This window comes from Capricornis sumatraensis, chromosome 12 (genome assembly GCF_032405125.1).
Source record: "Capricornis sumatraensis isolate serow.1 chromosome 12, serow.2, whole genome shotgun sequence".
Lineage (NCBI taxonomy): Eukaryota > Metazoa > Chordata > Mammalia > Artiodactyla > Bovidae > Capricornis > Capricornis sumatraensis.
The window spans coordinates 85,875,848-85,888,996 of record NC_091080.1 but is presented as its reverse complement, the minus strand read 5'-3'; the positions used below and the strand labels follow the sequence as shown (position 1 = coordinate 85,888,996).

Sequence of the window (13,149 nt, the reverse complement as noted above, 5' to 3'; positions counted from 1 at the left end):
CCCAGGATCTAGCATCTCTTTAGATACACACTAGGGATTTGGTAACTTTCCGGTGAATACATGCACACAGGTAATAGACCAGTGGTACTGAATCTTATAAAACTTTTCTTCTCCAAAGGCCTAAGTTATTTGGAGGGAAGGGCAGTCAAGATCATATTTCGCTTACGTGGGTGCCTCACCATGTTCCTGGGAAGGAACTATGTGTAACATACAGTCTGCCCTTCTTTGTCTCTAAGCTTTCTAAGCAATGTGATGTGAGAAGGATGGGTCGGAAAGATCCCTGGAGAAGGGCATGGCAACCCACTCCAGTATTCTTGCTTGGAGAATTCCACGGACAGAGGAGCCTGGCAGGCTACAGTCCACGGAGTCGCAAAGAGTTGGACATGCCTGAGTGACTAACGCGCTTTCACCCATAATATGGGGAAGGGTTTATTGCCTGCTCCAGGGTGAGAACACATCTTCTGTCTTTCCTCTGGGTCTTTCTCCAGGTGGGGTCCGGTACATTCCAAGGATTGACAATTAAGAAGCAAAATACTGTCCTCTGGACCGTTACTGTAGGCTTTACTTATATGGCAGTTTAATCACAAATTTATTTTTGTTTCTATCCATTAAAAGGACAGATCAGAAAAAGAGGAATAGTTTATGAAGAATATCGATACTATTAAATACCATCCTGCACTTCTCTTTCTGTCGTATATTTGATGGTGACAGTGCTGCAAATAATTCAGTTTATATTCCCCCGTGGCTCAGTTGGTAAAGAATCTCCACAGCACAGGAGACCTGGGTTCAATCCCTGGGTCGGGAAGACCCCCTGGAGAAGGAAATGGCAACCCACTTTGGTACTCTTGCCTGGAGAATCCCATGGACAGAGGAGCCTGGCGGGCTACAGTCCATGGGGTCTCAAGACTCAGCCACGACTTAGCTTCTAAACCATCATAACTACCGCTACTACTGCTATTACTACAGTAATAATAATAACAACCACTGTAGTAACGGCAGCTTCTTGCCTAAAGAGTACTTTCACTTACAAGATTCATGAATCCACCAGATGATATTTACTGACACAAAGATAGTCCTGAACAAGACGAGCACAGCCCCTCTCTTCATGGAGCTTACAGGGTCCTACAGGGAGTGAGGAGAAAAACCAGCATTGAATTATGCTCAGTCATGTCCCACTCTTTGGGGCCCCATGGACTCTAGCCCTCCAGACTTCTCTGTCCATGGAATTTTCCAGGCAAGAATACTAAAATGGGTAGCCATGCCTTTCTCCAAGGCGTCTTCCGGACCCGGGCATCGAACTCGCATCTCGTATGTCTCCTGTATTGACAGAGTCTTTGCCACTAGCGCCACCTGGGAAGGCACAGCATGGAGCTAGCAATCCCAGGAATGATGGGTGTTCTGAAGACGTAGCAGGGCATGCTGTGGGCCCAGGTCATTTGCAGTCCTTGCTCCTCGGACTCAGTGGATGTCGCAGTATTTAAACCAAGACCAAGGGAATGGGGCAGGGAATGACCAATGGTGAGGCCAGTACAGCCCTGTGCTGTGGAAAGATTGGCATCGCCTACTGGCCTCCACAGAGGAGGAAGTGGAGACTCAGATGGCCGCCTGAGTCCCTTGACCTCAACCAACATGGAGACGCCAGGTCTCCTGCCTAGCCTTCTGGTTCCCTGTCCCATGCTCTCTCCAGCTGAGAGAAAGGTGCCAAGGAAGACACTAATTTGTAACAGAAACAAACAATCAGCCTGCTAGGAAAGCCAAATCAGTGTCTTCTGTGTCCCAGAGGCATCGCTTTAAAGTCTAGTCAGTGTGTGTTAATGGATGCCTCAAGGCTGCCGTCTGCAATCGGGAGGCCCAGCCTCTGCACTGCGAAGATTTGAGCGGGCAAGAGTTAGCAGGCAAGGAGGTGTGGTGGGGGTTACGGCACTGAGCAGCAAGGTCAGTGGAGGAGGGGACGGACCTCAGACCAGCCAGGCGTGGGTGTGGCACTGGGGAGACAGGAGACAGCCCTGGGTGGGTGTTGCAGCACGCCTGGTAAATTGTATGAATGATGATACGTGTGGTTTGAGACAACGGAGAATGAAGGCAGACTCTTCGGGATGAGGCTCCCTTCAGCTCAGCATCCCACATGGGGTCCTGATCAGGTCCCATGTTTGGTCCAGGAGGAGCCGATTTGAAAGAATACAAATGAAAAGCGTGATGGCCCGGGGATCACCTGTTTATATCGGGCATGACGAGACTGTGACTAAAGAGAAAGAGCACACTTCTACTTCTGGGTGAAAAATGAATGAATTCTTAATTCACTTATTAAAGAGAAAGAAAAATAAGTCAAGAATAAGTATTGAAGGTACAATGGTTGTGAAACACTCGGCTTTTACTAATGATTATCGTCGTCCAAAACTAGGAAACAGGAAATTTTCCATCTGAACCACCCACTCACTCACTGCCCCGCCCCCGCTCCATCCTGCCTGGAGTGTCTTTCTGTCTGTCTTTCCCCACTTCCCTGCACTCTGCTGAGAGGCTCCTTGTCTGGGGCCACCCCTTTCCCTGCCTTAGGTCCTGGTTACAGGAACAAGATGGCTGGAAGTGATGGGGAATGTGAATAAGCCAAACCCCGTTCCTGATTTCCTTTCATTTTTAATTTTTTTTTCTCTTTTAGTTTTTATTAATGTTGAATAAAAATTATTTTTACAACTGACCTTTTTTTAAAAATTGAGATATGATTTGGATAGCTATAAAATTCACCAATTTAAAATGTATGATTCAGTGGCCTTTAGTACATTGAAAGAGTTGTGTAACCATATATACGTCAGTTGATTTTTGACAGGGTACCAAAACTATTCAATAGGGGAAAAAATAGTTTTTTCAACTAATAGTACTAGCACAACTGAATATCCGCATGCGGAGGAATGAATTTGGACCCCTGTCTGATTCACAAAAATTAATTCAGAGTGGATCACAGATCGAAATGTAGGAATAAAACTGTAAAACTCATGACACTAACAAACAAGTAAAAGTAGCCCTCAGATGATGAGAGAAAATATTTGTGAATCTGTTTCTGTTTGTGCTGCGACGGTCTCCAGCACAGGACCACTCACGTAACCTCTCAGCCTGCCTCCCAGCTGCAGACGTCCTTACTTTGTTCTATGACGTAATACCCAAGACAGCATCTTTCCTATGATGTAATACTCAGGACAGCACCTTTCCTGAGGGCGAACAAACCACCCCATTGTAGCCTCTTAGAGAATAGGTTTTGAAGGTGGAGATATTTCAACTATGCTACTTAGCATATAACCTTGAGCGTATTTCTGTGCATGGTGGGTAATACGTCCTCCTTGGCTGGTGAAAAATTCAGTGAGTATGTATGTTCTAGTCAAGAATTGTTTGGTTGCAAGGATCAGACCATATGGTCTCAGGGAGCGCTTACTGTGAGTATAGCCAGGCCTGCCGGGGGACTACGCTTACACGATTTCTCATCTTTGTTTCTGTTAGTGCATTTGTCTCTATTTTCTCACCGCAAAGACTAGCTTCCTTTTTTTTTTTTTTTAATGCTTATTGCCCCAATATGGCAGATTATGACTGCTTTTAGTAACCTCCTCTTTAAGGGTTTCCAAGACTCACCTGGGGACTTCCCAGGGGATCCAGTGACTGAAACTCTGTGCTTCCAATGCAGGGGGCCCAGGTTCAATCCCTGGTCAGGGAACTAAATCCAACATGCAACAGCTTAGACCCAGTGCAGTCAAAGAAATAATAAATCTTAAAAAAACAACAACAACAGAGACTCACCAGAAAACATCCAAAGGGGAGTCAGAAGCTGGGAGAAATTTTATCCAAACAGAGAGATTGGCCAGATGTAGGAGGTCATGGGAATTGAATACAAGCAACTGGTTCATTTAAGCAAAGCACAGGGCTTTCATGGGGCTTCCCAGGTGACTCAGTGGTAGGTGTGAGTTCGATCCCTAGGTCGGAAGATCCCCTGGGGGCATGGCAACCCACCCTAGTATCCTTGCCTGGAGAATCCCATGGACAGAAGAGCCTGGAAGTCTACAGTCCATAGGGTCACAAAGAATCGGACACAACAGAAGTGACTTAGCATGCCTGCGTGCATTGAGGCAATAACATAATTCTTCTATGTGGTGTGGCCAAAACCATTTAGAAATTTTCTTTAAGTGTGTTTTTCAGTGTGAGTCTCAGAAAAGTGAAAAGTTATAATGGACTCTTTGCATATCAAACAGTCACTTAGCTGTTTAAACTCGATTTTAGCATCAGCGACAGCCACCCTGAAGAAGTAACCCTAATGCATGATAAATAGAATGTGGCTAAATTGGAACTTCATTCCTAGGCGGCTGCTGTGACTAGCCATTTTTCTCCCACCTCTCAGGTGGGAGTTTTCACCTCCTGACAGTTTGACAGACGCGGCTGCACCATTGTGAGTCTTCTTGAAACACACAGCCAGTGATCTGTTATCTTGAAGAAAGTCAGTGACAAGAAAATGAAAGTACGCCTGAGACCTAGCCTGCCCGAGCTCAGTTTCTCTCTGGTAACACCCCCTCATGTGCCTCCTTCTATAAAGAACAGAGATGATAGGCTTTTAGCATAAGTAGGTCAAATTGCAGCAAAATTGTTACTATGATGTTTTAATGCTTTTTGAGGAAATTTCCATTGAAGGTGAAGATCGGAGGAGGGGTAGATTGTATGATATGTGTATTTAGACAGAGAAAGAGACATCCTAGACGCTTTTGATTTTTCTTTTTTTGGCCTTGCCACTTGGCATGCAGGATCTTAGTTCCCCAGCCAGGGATCGAACCTGTGCCCCTGGCAGTGGAAGCCCAGAGTCTTAACTACTGGATTGCCAGGGAAGACCCCTTCCGTTCAGTTCAGTCACTCAATCGTGTCCAACTCTTCGGGACCCCATGGACTGCAGAATGCCAGGCTTCCCTGTCCATCACCAACTCCCAGAGCTTACCGAAACTCATGTCCATCAAGTCGGTGATGCCATCCAACCATCTCATCCTCTGTTGTCCCCTTCTCTTCCTGCCTTCAATTTTGCCCAACATCAGGGTCTTTTCCACTGAGTTGGCCCTTTACCTCAGGTGGCCAATATATTGGAGCTTCAGCTTCAGCATCAATCCTTCCAGTGAATATTCAGGACTGATTTCCATTAGGATGGATTGGTTTGATCCCCTTAGAAGACCCCTTAGGTGCTCCTTAAATATCTGTCTTCTTAATGAAACTTCCCATGAATTGGCAGATAATTCCAAGAACTGACTGAGCCCAGGAGAATGTAGGTTCCATCTGCAAGCAGTCCTCTTCCACCTTACAGTCCCATGTGGGAAGATGGAATGGTCCAGCCACAAGAGTATGGCCCAGGAAAAGCTCAGACCGTTGGCTAAATCTCCCAGAGACTCAGCTTCCTCACCTGAAAAAATGAGCGATGTCTCTCAGCAGCTTATAAGAATGAAAAATTATGCACATAAAATACCTACCACAGTGTGTGGGTTGCAGTGGGCTGCTCAGTGCATAGAGATGGCTGTTGTTATCCTTAGTATACAGTTCTTTCCTAACTCTTTCACTTTGAGTGTTCTATTCAGTTCCAGGAAGTCAGCTCTTATGCACCCAGGTAGTCCAGTGATGTCACAGCCTTCCCTTCTCGCTTGCCCTGCCCTCCGACTGTTAGAAGTGTAAATCTCAGTGTCCAGCAGACAAGTGCCCAGGTGTCCTCATGGACACGTCACCACCCACCCTGCCCACCCCTCCCCATATGGAAACCAGGCTTTTCCTGCAACTCCAGAAACCTCTACACCAACCTGTAATGCACTGCTCGCGGTCCTCCCCAAATCTGACCGGTTTGCAAGTCTGTCGTTAGTTCAGTCTTTTGCATTTCTCCGAATCATTCCTTCCATCCCATGCTAAGGTCCTTGCCCTGAAAATCAGATGATAGCTTCCTCGGTGCAGTGACCTCTGACTCCTTGATTATATTCGGTCAGTTTCTCTCTGCTTCCAGCTGTTTCCACTGTAGCTTTCACATGATAATCAGTGAGCAGATATTGCGAGGGGGGTTATATGTGGATGTGCCCATGAGTGTGCTCTCATGCAGAAAAGCACACAGTCTCACACACAGCAGACACAAATTCTCACTTTCCCCTTACGCAGCTGTCAGCAATCCCTCCCCAAAACACATGCACCCACACACACCCTGATCTTTATTTATTTTTATTATTATTATTATTTTATTTTCTGTCTGCTCCACTCACTATGTCAGATCTTAGTTCCCCAGCAAGGGGTGGAACCTACACTCCATCCATTGGAAGGTGAAGTCTTAATCACTGGACCACCAAGGAAGTCCCTCCTCCTCATTTTTCTAACTGTAGAACAGAAAAAGGGCTTCCCTGGCAGCTCAGCTGGTGAAGAATCTGCCTGCAATGAGGGAGACCTGGGTTTGATCCCTGGGTTGGAAAGATCCCCTGGAGAAGGGAAAGGCTACCTGCTTCAGTATTCTGGCCTGGAGAATTCCATGGACTTATAGTCCATGGGATCGCAAAGAGTCGGACATGACTGAACAACTTTCACTTTCGGAGCATAAAACAGCTGGCTTGGAGAAATCTCTTGTTGGGGATTGGGGGGGTGGTGAATGGAAGAAAAAATTATTCCATAAAAGCACAGAATGAGGATTAAGAACAGGAAGAAAAAAACAGCTAAAGGCAATACAGCGCAAGATGTAAGAAGGTAGCTAAGACTTTAATCGAAACAGACATACATGCGTAGTCACCTGTGTGGTCTTGAAACCAGGATGGCCAAATAAACTAAGGAGAGGCCTCTACTGTGTACAGCCTCAGTTGTAAATATGCCATACATAGATATTTAAATATATATTGCATTCTATATATATTCAATATATATGCATTTCAAATAGTAATTATACTCAGAATAGATACCAGCAGACTAACAAAAAATAAAATGAAATTATTAGTGCTATTTTTTAATTTATTCACCTATCTTACTGTGTTTAAATGGTTTTTTTGTCTTTGATTTTTTGAGCCTCATTGGAAGAAAGAAATATTCAGATCATCTTAAAATTATTTGTTTCAGAGGATCACAAACTAAATTCCTGTATCATTATATATGTTCATCTTCTTGTTCAAGTAAGTCCTATACGAATGTCTAACAGATAGTCTTGGAAGGCAAATTTCCATCAAATATTTGTGGCATTGTCACCTTTGGAAAAATGAGGAGTACTTTGTTCTTGCAGGTCTTGATTTCTGGGGTTAAATATGCAGCTTCTTTAAACTGTCATCCAGAGTTTGAAATTGCCATGTATTTTCTCAGTGTTCAACACAATTGCTACCATCCTAGAGTCTGGAAAAGCAGCATGACTCTCTCCCTGCCCTAAGGCTGATGACAGGTTTGGACAATTTAAAAAACTTCAGTCATTTTGTACTTGCTGTATTTCTGTTTCAAAGTGAGTCTTCTACTTCAAGATACTATATAGCTTAAATTTTTTAATTGATTTCTGCATTCATCAAATGTAACAACCTAACTCTTTTATGACGTTGGGTATAGAGTTATTTGAGAAAAACACCTAATCAACGTCATTTTTGAGCTTGTGATTTCCCTCTTGAATTTAAAACAAAGGTTTTATGTTCACCTGCCCACTATTGAAAACTAAAATAAAAAGAAACATATAAAAATAAATTTCAAGTGATTCTGTATGTAGACATTTTAATTAGCTTTGGAATGTCAAATTGGTAGACAAACCAAGGGAACATTTCATGCAAAGATGGGCTCAATAAAGGACAGAAATGGTATGGACCTGACAGAAGCAGAAGATATTAAGAAGAGATGGCAAGAATATACAGTTCTTTTTTGTACAGAAGGACTGTACGAAAAAGAGCTTCATGACCCAGATAACCATGATGGTGTGATCACTCACCTAGAGCCAGACATCCTGAAATGTGAAGTCAAGTGGGCCTTAGAAAGCATCACTACAAACAAAGTTAGTGGAGGTGATGGAATTCCAGTTGAGCTGTTTCAAATCCTGAAAGATGATGCTGTGCAAGTGCTGCACTCAATATGACAGCAAATTTGGAAAACTCAGCAGTGGCCACAGGACTGGAAAAGGGCAGTTTTCATTCCAATCCCAAAGAAAGGCAATGCCAAGGAATGCTCAAACTACTGCACAATTGCACTCATCTCACACGCTAGTAAAGTAATGCTCAAAATTCTTCAAGCCAGGCTACGTGAACCGTGAACTTCCAGATGTTCAAGCTGGTTTCAGAAAAGGCAGAGGAACCAGAGATCAAATTGCCAACATCTGCTGGATCATTGAAAAAGCAAGAGAGTTCCAGAAAAACATCTATTTCTGCTTTCTTGACTATGCCAAAGCCTTTGACTGTGTGGATCACAATAAACTGGAAAATTCTGAAAGAGTTGGGAATACCAGACCACCTGACCTGCCTCTTGAGAAACCTATATGCAGGTCAGGAAGCAACAGTTAGAACTGGATATGGAACAACAGACTGGTTCCAAATAGGAAAAGGAGTACGTCAAGGCTGTATATTGTCACCCTGCTTATTTAACTTCTATGCAGAGTACATCATGAGAAACGCTGGGTTGGAGGAAGCACAAGCTGGAATCAAGATTGCTGGGAGAAATATCAATAACCTCAGATATGCAGATGACACCACCCTTATGGCAGAAAGTGAAGAGGAACTAAAAAGCCTCTTGATGAAAGTGAAAGAAGAGAGTTGAAAAGGTTGGCTTAAAGCTCAGCGTTCAGAAAATGAAGATCATGGCATCTGGTCCTATCACTTCATGGGAAATAGATGGGGAAACAGTGGAAACACTGTCAGACTTTATTTTTGGTGGCTCCAAAATCACTGCAGATGGTGATTGCAGCCATGAAATTAAAAGACGATTACTCCTTGGAAGGAAAGTTATGACCAACCTAGACAGCATATTCAAAAGCAGAGACATTACTTTGCCAACAAAGGTCCATCTAGTCAAGGCTATGGTTTTCCAGTGGTCATGTATGGATGTGAGAGTTGGACTGTGAAGAAAGCTGAATGCCAAAGAATTGATGCTTTTGAACTGTGGTGTTGGAGAAGACTCTTGAGAGTCCCTTGGACTACAAGGAGATCCAACCAGCCCATCCTAAAGGAGATCTGTCCTGGGTGTTAACTGGAAGGACTGATGCTGAAGCTGAAACTCCAATACTTTGGCCACCTCATGCAAAGAGTTGACTCATTGGAAAAGACTCTGATGCTGGGAGGGATTGGGGGCAGGAGAAGAAGGGGTCGACAGAGGATGAGATGGTTGGATGGCATCACCGACTTGATGGACATGAGTCTGGGTGAACTCCTGGAGTTGGTGATGGACAGGGAGGCCTGGTGTGCTGCAATTCATGGGGTCACAAAGAGTCGGACATGACTGAGCGACTGAACTGGAACTGAAGTGGAATGTCAATTAAAGTGTCTTTGAAGATCTTAAAACCATCATGGTTTTAAGTGTCCTGTCTAGTGTCTGTTGTTAAGACCCTCAACTTTTCACTGAAGTATTCATGAGGACAAGCAGCAACGCCCCATAATTCTGATCTAAGCACCTTTTGTCACAGTCTATTCAGTAACTGTTTGGTCAGTGCAGCTGTAGTGGGAAACGTAGATAATGTTAGCGCCCGTACTCTGGCATTGCACTTGTCCTTGACTGCAAGTCAGAAACAGAGGACCCTAAAGCGGGGAGGCCCAGGTAACAAATATACTGCTGCTACTGCTGCTGCTAAGTCACTTCATTCGTGTCCAACTCTGTGTGACCCCATAGATGGCAGCCCACCAGGCTCCCCTGTCCCTGGGATTCTCCAGGCAAGAACACTGGAGTGGGTTGCCATTTCCTTTTCCAATGCATGAAAGTGAAAAGTGAAAGGGAAGTCGTTCAGTCGTGTCCAACTCTTCGCAACCCCATGGACCACAGCCTACCAGACTCCTCTGTCCATGGGATTACAAATATACTGACAGAGGCTCATTTCCACGCTGTGAGTGCTCCCGCATGGCCCAGAGATGCTCGGTCCCTTCGTGGGAGGCCACCTGTGGATTTCCTTCTGCCCTGTCATTCTCCAAGGACATGCCTGGAGCAGGCAGAAGGGAAAGGCAGAGTTTCTAAGGATAGCTATTGGTTCTGTTTTTAATATTGCTATACAAAATGGGTGTATGGTCAGTTGCATCCAACTCTTTGCAACCCCGTGAACTGTATAGCCCACCAGGCTCCTCTCTCCATGGAACTCTCCAGGCAAGAATAGTGGGTGGGTTGCGATTCCCTTCTCCAGGGGATCTGCCTGACCCAGGGACTGAACTTGCGTCTCCTGCGTGCTTTACCACTGCGCCACCTGGGAAGCCCATTGCATAAAGACATTTCCTGTTTCACACAAATCCTTTGTATTGGACAGAACTATTTTGTATATTGATTATAAAAGCAGCAACTATCCAGATGTCTTCTAAGGAGGGGGAGGGGAAGACACAGCGCTTGCAAGCAGGAGATTTAGTTTAGGCTTTGTGCGTTTGCTCTTGTCCTTAGTCTCATGGCTCATATGCAGGATGGTTTCTGAGAATTCCACCTTGTAATTTACATTGTTCTCCAAATATGTTTATTTTGAAATCTAACTAAAACACAGCTCTTAGTAGCTGGCTGAGACAGTGTTTAGTACGTGAAATTTGTTTACCAGGGTAGGATATTTTATTCATTCAAGCAGCGATTTAAAGAAAGATTTGAGGACTTCCCTGGTGGTTCAGTGGTAAAGAATCCTCCTGTCAGGCAGGAGACATGGTCATGATCCTTGATCAGGGAAGATCGCACGTGCCACAGAGCAACTAAGGCGCTGTGTTCCACAATTATTGAGTCTGTGCTCTACAGTAAGAGCACTTCTCCCCCTGCAGTGAGAAGCCAGGGCATCGCAGCTGGAGAGGACCTCCTGCTCGCTGCAACTAGAGAAAAGCTCAAGCAACAAGGAAGACCCAGCCCAGCCAGAAATAATAAGTAAAATTATGTTTTTTAAAACCTGGAGTCTTTAAAAACAAAAGAAAGATTTGAGTTCTGAGCTGTACTATTGTGACCTCCTAGGCCACTGTTTTGATTTGTTAGATGTCTGCCTACAGAGTCTTCAGAACGTTTAAGGCACTATTCTATCAGAAAGCTTACTGAACAAATGAATAGGAAGAACTCTATGGAATCCTTAAGCATTCATGCCACTAAAAATGAGACAACTTAAGACCTTTTTGAAAATCTATAAATTTCCCTGATCCCTCTCAAGATCAGTTATCTCTTTCACTTGATTTCTCCTCTTATATCTTCTTACCTTCCCCATAGGGCTTCTCTGGTGGTGCTAATGGTAGAGTACCCACCTGCCAGTGCAGAAGACATGAGAAACTCAGGTTCAGTCCCTGGGTTGGGAAGATCCCCTGGAGGGGGGCATGGCAACCCACTCCAGTATTCTTGCCTGGAGAATCTCATGGACAGAGGAACTTGACAGGCTACAGTCCACAGGGTCACAAAGAGTCAGACACGACTGAGCGAATAAGCACACACGCACCTTCCCCATAAGCAACTGACTGTATCTCTACCTTTAAATACCTAGAGTCTTTTCAAATACAGCAGTAATAATAACTATTGTGGACTGTAAGATGCCTGCTCCTATATCTACACCGTTTAGACTCCAGCCTAGAGATGTAGATGTTATCACACCCATTTCCCATGTAAGAAAACTGAGTCACAGAGAAGTTAAATCAGCACAGAATCAAGATTTGAACTCAGCTCAGACTGTCTTCAAACTTGATATTCTTTTCCTTCGTGGAGATCTTAGACCCTCCAGTGGGGAACAGCTTTCCTTCGGCTTTCAGATACAGGATTCACAAGCTAATGTCTGTTAAATCACAAACACTAGACATGGGAGTGACTTCTCACTCTTCTTTAATATGTGAATCAGAGTCTGCTGCGTGTTGACTGCCTGATAGTGGGCAGGAGAGCATTGGCTTTGGACTCACCTGGGTCTAGTTTCTGACTCTGTGAACTTGGAAATGGACACATCCTTACCTGTTTCTCCAAAGATGAGGGGATAACAAATGCACCGTTTTTCACAGAGTTGTTGAGGAGTAAATGAAATTTTCACCCCAGCATGTGTTTTGCTTGGAATGAGGCTTGGCACAAACCAAGCCCGCAAATATGAGCTCCTATTCTGAGAATCCATTTTGTCGGCATCAGTTTGAATTAAGTGAGGATCTCTCGCCAGGTTTGGCACAGACTTATGTATTTGAAAGCATTCCCTTAACGGTAGGACTCAGAACTAATAGGAAGAAAAGTGACCTTCCCTCTTCTCCTGCATGAGGTTGGACTCAGTGTCCTTGCTTCAGAGCCAGTGTCTCATTCCACATCCTGAAACAAAGCAGGATGAAAACCTTGCTTGGCATCATGAGTTTATATTTGCAGTAATACATTTTGCAGAGGCTTTGACTGGCAAGTGGCCTTGGTTGAAATCCTTCAATCAGGTAGAATTTTGGGGCACTGGGCAGACGCCCACAGTTCTATTTCGTAGGAGGTGATTTGAGCCAGTGTGTGTCAGAATCACGAACAGGGCTTGGTTTAGTTTCCTAGTTCTTACTGTGACAAATTTCCACATACTTAGTGATTTCAAACAACCCAGATTCATTATTTATGGTTCTACATATCTGAAGTCCGAAATGGTTTCCGTAGGCTAAGATCAGGGTATGAACAAGACTTAGTACTTATAAAAATTTTAGGGGGAAAAAAAAATTGCTTTGCCTTTTCCAGATTCCGGAAGCCACCTGCTTTCCTACAGTAAGTCTGTGCTGGTGCCTTCATGAAAGTGAAAGTGGAAGTTACTCCCTTGTGTCTGATTCTTTGCGACCCCATGGGCTGTAGCCTGCCAGTCTCCTCTGTCCATGGAATTTTCCAGGCAAGAATACTGGAGCGGGTTTCCATTTCCTTCTCTCATGTGGCGGTTTAGACGCTAAGCGTGTCTGACTCTTCATAATCCTCTCCAGTGGTCGAAAACATGACTCACACTTCTGTCTCCAAGCCAAACTGGTTTGGTTGATTTTGATCTTAGAGTTGAAGGGGATAGGGAAAGTAGGCATACATTTTTGTGATGAG

The 13,149-nt window shown here is 44.4% G+C and overlaps 1 protein-coding gene across 2 annotated transcripts in view; it reads left to right on the top strand.

Moving 5' to 3' along the window:
- The window catches only part of NALCN (sodium leak channel, non-selective), a 280,814-nt gene that overhangs the window by 78,983 nt on the left and 188,682 nt on the right, over window positions 1-13,149 (top strand). The gene's annotated exons all lie outside the window — the stretch shown is intronic.